Below are 8,088 nucleotides of genomic sequence, written 5' to 3' on the forward strand. Positions count from 1 at the left end.
TGAATGGGGCTGCGTGAAAATCGCAAGCATCCGCAAGCAAGTGCGGATGCAGTGCGATTTTTACGCACGGTTTCTAGGAGACGATCAGGATGGGGACCCGATCATTATTATTTTCCCTTATAACATGGTCATCCCTTATAACATGCTCATCACATAGTCTGTCACAAGATCCATCACAATGGTAAAATATCATGTGATGGACCATGTGATGAGCGCAGTGACGTACTCAAAGGTCCTATTCCGCAAAGAAGAAGACAGAAGAGATGCCGGCTGCGCGATCAAGTGGATTAAGGTGAGTTAAATTATTTATTTATTTTAACCCCTCCAGCCCTATTGTACTATGCATTCTGAAAATAATACAATATACACAACCTTAAACCCAAACCTGAACTTCTGTGAAGAAGTTCGGGTCTGGGTACCACATTCAGTTTTTTATCACGCGCGTGCAAAACGCATTGCACCCATGCGATAAAAACTGAACAACGGAACGCAATCGCTGTCAAAACTGGCTGCAATTGCATATCCTACTCACGTGGGTTTGCCGCAATGCATCCCGACCTTATCTGGACACTCTCGTGCGAAACAGTTTCTCTTTTTCTTCTGTGACAATGCTTAGTGTTGGACATCTGGTCTCCTGAAGAGCCTTTGTTCAGCTGGGTGTTGGGGGATCTGCGAGGGATCTGGCTTTGGTGAGGCCTTGGTGGTTGCAATTACGGTGATCTGGTTTTTGGATCTAGGTGGATTTAAAACAAAGGGGAAAACAAAAGCGAACAAATAATCCCTATTTGTGATAGGGAATAGAGTTGAGCGAACACCTGGATGTTCGGGTTCGAGAAGTTCGGCCGAACTTCCCGGAAATGTTCGGGTTCGGGATCCGAACCCGATCCGAACTTCGTCCCGAACCCCATTGAAGTCAATGGGAACCCGAACTTTTCGGCACTAAAACGGCTGTAAAACAGCCCAGGAAAGGGCTAGAGGGCTGCAAAAAGGCAGCAACATGTAGGTAAATCCCCTGCAAACAAATGTGGATAGGGAAATGAATTAAAATAAAAATTAAATAAATAAAAATTAACCAAAATCAATTGGAGAGAGGTCCCATAGCAGAGAATCTGGCTTCCCGTCACCCACCACTGGAACAGTCCATTCTCAGATATTTAGGCCCCGGAACCCAGGCAGAGGAGAGAGGTCCCGTAACAGAGAATCTGGTTTCATGTCAGCAGAGAATTAGTCTGCATGTCATAGCAGAGAATGAGGCTTCACGTCACCCACCACTGCAACAGTCCATTGGCATATATTTAGGCCCAGCACACAGGCAGAGGAGAGAGGTCCCGTAACACACAATCTGGCTTCATGTCAGCAGAGAATCAGTCTTCATGTCATAGCAGAGAATCAGGCTTCACGTCAGCCACCACTGCAACAGTCCATTGGCATATATTTAGGCCCAGCACCCAGGCAGAGGAGAGAGGTCCCGTAACAGACAATCTGGCTTCATGTCAGCAGAGAATTAGTCTGCATGTCATAGCAGAGAATGAGGCTTCACGTCAGCCACCACTGCAACAGTCCATTGGCATATATTTAGGCCCAGCACCCAGGCAGAGGAGAGAGTTCCCGTAACAGACAATCTGCTTCATGTCAGCAGAGAATCAGTCTTCATGTCATAGCAGAGAATCAGGCTTCACGTCAGCCACCACTGCAACAGTCCATTGGCATATATTTAGGCCCAGCACCCAGGCAGAGGAGAGAGGTCCTGTAACAGACAATCTGGCTTCATGTCAGCAGAGAATTAGTCTGCATGTCATAGCAGAGAATGAGGCTTCACGTCAGCCACCACTGCAACAGTCCATTGGCATATATTTAGGCCCAGCACACAGGCAGAGGAGAGAGGTCCCGTAACAGACAATCTGGCTTCATGTCAGCAGAGAATTAGTCTGCATGTCATAGCAGAGAATGAGGCTTCACGTCAGCCACCACTGCAACAGTCCATTGGCATATATTTAGGCCCAGCACACAGGCAGAGGAGAGAGGTCCCGTAACAGACAATCTGGCTTCATGTCAGCAGAGAATCAGTCTTCATGTCATAGCAGAGAATCAGGCTTCACGTCAGCCACCACTGCAACAGTCCATTGGCATATATTTAGGCCCAGCACCCAGGCAGAGGAGAGAGGTCCTGTAACAGACAATCTGGCTTCATGTCAGCAGAGAATTAGTCTGCATGTCATAGCAGAGAATGAGGCTTCACGTCAGCCACCACTGCAACAGTCCATTGGCATATATTTAGGCCCAGCACACAGGCAGAGGAGAGAGGTCCCGTAACAGACAATCTGGCTTCATGTCAGCAGAGAATTAGTCTGCATGTCATAGCAGAGAATGAGGCTTCACGTCAGCCACCACTGCAACAGTCCATTGGCATATATTTAGGCCCAGCACACAGGCAGAGGAGATAGGTCCCGTAACAGACAATCTGGCTTCATGTCAGCAGAGAATTAGTCTGCATGTCATAGCAGAGAATGAGGCTTCACGTCAGCCACCACTGCAACAGTCCATTGGCATATATTTAGGCCCAGCACACAGGCAGAGGAGAGAGGTCCCGTAACAGACAATCTGGATTCATGTCAGTAGAGAATCAGTCTGCATGTCATAGCAGAGAATCAGGCTTCACGTCAGCCACCACTGCAACAGTCCATTGGCATATATTTAGGCCCAGCACACAGGCAGAGGAGAGAGGTCCCGTAACAGACAATCTGGCTTCATGTCAGCAGAGAATCAGTCTTCATGTCATAGCAGAGAATCAGGCTTCACGTCAGCCACCACTGTAAGAGTCCATTTTCATAAATTTAGGCCCAGCACACAGGCAGAGGAGAGAGGTCCCGTAACAGACAATCTGGCTTCATGTCAGCAGAGAATCAGTCTGCATGTCATAGCAGAGAATCAGGCTTCACGTCACCCACCACTGCAACAGTCCATTGTCATAAATTTAGGCCCAGCACCCAGGCAGAGGAGAGAGGTCCCGTAACAGACAATCTGGCTTCATGTCAGCAGAGAATTAGTCTGCATGTCATAGCAGAGATTGAGGCTTCACGTCACCCACCATTGTAAGAGTCCATTTTCATAAGTTTAGGCCCAGCACCCAGGCAGAGGAGAGAGGTCCCGTAACAGAGGATCTGGCTTCATGTCAGCAGAGAATCAGTCTTCATGTCATAGCAGAGAATCAGGCTTCACGTCAGCCACCACTGTAAGAGTCCATTTTCATAAATTTAGGCCCAGCACCCAGGCAGAGGAGAGAGGTCCCGTAACAGAGCAATCTGGCTTCATGTCAGCAGAGAATCAGTCTGCATGTCATAGCAGAGAATGAGGCTTCACGTCAGCCACCACTGCAACAGTCCATTGTCATATATTTAGGCCCAGCACACAGGCAGAGGAGAGAGGTCCCGTAACAGACAATCTGGCTTCATGTCAGCAGAGAATCAGTCTGCATGTCATAGCAGAGAATGAGGCTTCACGTCAGCCACCACTGCAACAGTCCATTTGCATATATTTAGGCCCAGCATCACAGGCAGAGGAGAGAGGTCCCGTAACAGACAATCTGGCTTCATGTCAGCAGAGAATCAGTCTGCATGTCATAGCAGAGAATCAGGCTTCACGTCACCCACCACTGCAACAGTCCATTGTCATAAATTTAGGCCCAGCACCCAGGCAGAGGAGAGAGGTCCCGTAACAGACAATCTGGCTTCATGTCAGCAGAGAATTAGTCTGCATGTCATAGCAGAGAATGAGGCTTCACGTCACCCACCACTGTAAGAGTCCATTTTCATAAATTTAGGCCCAGCACCCAGGCAGAGGAGAGAGGTCCCGTAACAGAGGATCTGACTTCATGTCAGCAGAGAATTAGTCTGCATGTCATAGCAGAGAATGAGGCTTCACGTCAGCCACCACTGCAACAGTCCATTGGCATATATTTAGGCCCAGCACCCAGGCAGAGGAGAGAGGTCCCGTAACAGACAATCTGGCTTCATGTCAGCAGAGAATCAGTCTTCATATCATAGCAGAGAATCAGGCTTCACGTCACCCACCACTGTAAGAGTCCATTTTCATAAATTTATGCCCAGCACCCAGGCAGAGGAGAGAGGTCCCGTAACAGAGGATCTGGCTTCATGTCAGCAGAGAATCATTCTGCATGTCATAGCAGAGAATCAGGCTTCACGTCACCCAACATTGGAACAGTCCATTGGCATATATATAGGCCCCGGCACCCAGACAGAGGAGAGGTTCATTCAACTTTGGGTAGCCTCGCAATATAATGGTAAAATGAAAATAAAAATAGGATTGAATGAGGAAGTGCCCTGGAGTCCAATAATATATGGTTAAGGGGAGGTAGTTAATGTCTAATCTGGACAAGGGACGGACAGATCCTGTGGGATCCATGCCTGGTTCATTTTTATGAACGTCAGCTTGTCCACATTGGCTGTAGACAGGCGGCTGCGTTTGTCTGTAATGACGCCCCCTGCCGTGCTGAATACACGTTCAGACAAAACGCTGGCCACCGGGCAGGCCAGCACCTCCAAGGCATAAAAGGCTAGCTCTGGCCACGTGGACAATTTAGAGACCCAGAAGTTGAATGGGGCCGAACCATCAGTCAGTACGTGGAGGGATGTGCACACGTACTGTTCCACCATGTTAGTGAAATGTTGCCTCCTGCTAACACGTTGCGTATCAGGTGGTGGTGCAGTTAGCTGTGGCGTGTTGACAAAAGTTTTCCACATCTCTGCCATGCTAACCCTGCCCTCAAAGGAGCTGGCATTGACACAGCTGCCTTGGCGACCTCTTGCTCCTCCTCTGCCTTGGCCTTGGGCTTCCACTTGTTCCCCTGTGACATTTGGGAATGCTCTCAGTAGCGCGTCTACCAACGTGCGCTTGTACTCGCGCATCTACCTATCACGCTCCAGTGCAGGAAGTAAGGTGGGCACATTGTCTTTGTAGCGTGGATCCAGCAGGGTGGCAACCCAGTAGTCCGCACAGGTTAAAATGTGGGCAACTCTGCTGTCGTTGGCAGGCACTGCAGCATGTAGTCGTTCCTGTGTGCCAGGCTGCCCAGGGGTAAGGACAAGCTGTCCTCTGTGGGAGGCGTATCGTCATCGTCCTGCCTTTCCCCCCAGCCACGCACCAGTGATGGACCCGAGCTGCGTTGGGTGCCACCCCGCTGTGACCATGCTTCATCCTCATCCTCCTCCACCTCCTCCTCATCCTCGTCCTCCTCGTCCTCCAGTAGTGGGCCCTGGCTGGCCACATTTGTACCTGGCCTCTGCTGTTGCCAAAAACCTCCCTCTGAGTCACTTCGAAGAGACTGGCCTGAAAGTGCTAAAAATGACCCCTCTTCCTCCTCCTCCTCCTCCTCCTCCTCCTGGGCCACCTCCTCTTCCATCATCGCCCTGGGCCACCTCCTCTTCCATCATCGCCCTATGTTTTCTCAAGGAGACATAGAAGTGGTATTGTAACGCTGATAACAGCGTCATCGCCACTGCCCATGTTGGTGGAGTACTCGAAACAGCGCAACAGGGCACACAGGTCTCGCATGGAGACCCAGTCATTGGTGGTGAAGTGGTGCTGTTCTGTAGTGCGACTGATCCGTGCGTGCTGCAGCTGAAACTCCACTATGGCCTGCTGCTGCTCGCACAGTCTGTCCAGCATGTGCAAGGTGGAGTTCCACCTGGTGGGCACGTCGCATATGAGGCGGTGAGCGGGAAGGCAGAAGTTACGCTGTAGCGCAGACAGGCGAGCAGCAGCAGGATGTGAACGCCGGAAGCGCGAACAGACGGCCCGCACTTTATGCAGCAGCTCTGACATGTCGGGGTAGTTGTGTATGAACTTCTGCACCACCAAATTCAGCACATGCGCCAAGCAAGGGATGTGCGTCAAATTGGCTAGTCCCAGAGCTGCAACGAGATTTCGCCCATTATCACACACCACCAGGCCGGGCTTGAGGCTCACCGGCAGCAACCACTCGTCGGTCTGTTGTTCTATACCCCGCCACAACTCCTGTGCGGTGTGGGGCCTGTCCCCCAAACATATGAGTTTCAGAATGGCCTGCTGACGTTTACCCCGGGCTGTGCTGAAGTTGGTGGTGAAGGTGTGTGGCTGACTGGATGAGCAGGTGGAAGAAGAGGAGGAGGAAGCCGAGAAGGAGGAGGTGGCAACAGGAGGCAAAGAATGTTGCCCTGCGATCCTTGGCGGCGTAAGGACGTGCGCCAAACAGCTCTCCGCCTGGGGCCCAGCTGCCACTACATTTACCCAGTGTGCAGTTAGGGAGATATAGCGTCCCTGGCCGTGCTTACTGGTCCACGTATCTGTGGTTAGGTGGACCTTGCTACAGATGGCGTTGCGCAGTGCACACTTGATTTTATCGGATACTTGGTTGTGCAGGGAAGGCACGGCTCTCTTGGAGAAGTAGTGGCAGCTGGGAACAACATACTGAGGGACAGCAAGCGACATGAGCTGTTTGAAGCTGTCTGTGTCCACCAGCCTAAATGACAGCATTTCATAGGCCAGTAGTTTAGAAATGCTGGCATTCAGGGCCAGGGATCGAGGGTGGCTAGGTGGGAATTTACGCTTTCTCTCAAATGTTTGTGAGATGGAGAGCTGAACGCTGGCGTGTGACATGGTTGAGACGCTTGGTGACGGAGGTGGTGGTGGTGGTGTTGGTGGTACATCCCCTGTTTGCTGGGCGGCAGGTGCCAACGTTCCTCCAGAGGCGGAGGAAGAGGCCGAGGCGGCAGCAGCAGAAGAGGCCGAGGCGGCAGCAGCAGAAGAGGTAGCAGGGGGAGTGACTTCCTTGGTTTTAAGGTGTTTACTCCACTGCAGTTCATGCTTTGCATGCAGGTGCCTGGTCATGCAGGTTGTGCTCAGGTTCAGAACGTTAATGCCTCGCTTCAGGCTCTGATGGCACAGCGTGCAAACCACTCGGGTCTTGTCGTCAGCACATTGTTTGAAGAAGTGCCATGCCAGGGAACTCCTTGAAGCTGCCTTTGGGGTGCTCGGTCCCAGATGGCGGCGGTCAGTAGCAGGCGGAGTCTCTTGGCGGCGGGTGTTCTGCTTTTGCCCACTGCTCCCTCTTTTGCTACGCTGTTGGCTCGGTCTCACCACTGCCTCTTCCTCCGAACTGTGAAAGTCAGTGGCACGACCTTCATTCCATGTGGGGTCTAGGACCTCATCGTCCCCTGCATCGTCTTCCACCCAGTCTTGATCCCTGACCTCCTGTTCAGTCTGCACACTGCAGAAAGACGCAGCAGTTGGCACCTGTGTTTCGTCATCATCAGAGACATGCTGAGGTGGTATTCCCATGTCCTCATCATCAGGAAACATAAGTGGTTGTGCGTCAGTGCATTCTATGTCTTTCACCGCTGGGGAAGGGCTAGGTGGATGCCCTTGGGAAACCCTGCCAGCGGAGTCTTCAAACAGCATAAGAGACTGCTGCATAACTTGAGGCTGAGACAGTTTCCCTGGTATGCATGGGGGTGATGTGACAGACTGATGGGGTTGGTTTTCAGGCGCCATCTGTGCGCTTTCTGCAGAAGACTGGGTGGGAGATAATGTGAACGTGCTGGATCCACTGTCGGCCACCCAATTGACTAATGCCTGTACCTGCTCAGGCCTTACCATCCTTAGAACGGCATTGGGCCCCACCATATATCGCTGTAAATTCTGGCGGCTACTGGGACCTGAGGTAGTTGGTACACTAGGACGTGTGGATGTGGCAGAACGGCCACGTCCTCTCCCAGCACCAGAGGGTCCACTAACACCACCACGACCATGTCCACGTCCGCGTCCCTTACTAGATGTTTTCCTCATTGTTATGGTTCACCACAACAACAAAAATATTATTTGGCCCAATGTATTGTATTCAAATTCAGTGGGATATAAATTTGAGGCCTAGTATTTAGGCGCTGGGTGACCGGTATGGATTTAGTGACAGAATTAGACTGGGAAATGCACAGTAGCGTGTGTGTGAAGTTATTCTGAATGACCCTATGTGCACCTTGAATATTACATACCCTTTTAGGGATAGATTTCAAATAGCTCTGATATAGCAGAAAC

The sequence above is a fragment of the Bufo gargarizans genome, chromosome 6 (assembly GCF_014858855.1).
Source record: "Bufo gargarizans isolate SCDJY-AF-19 chromosome 6, ASM1485885v1, whole genome shotgun sequence".
NCBI classification, from domain to species: domain Eukaryota; kingdom Metazoa; phylum Chordata; class Amphibia; order Anura; family Bufonidae; genus Bufo; species Bufo gargarizans.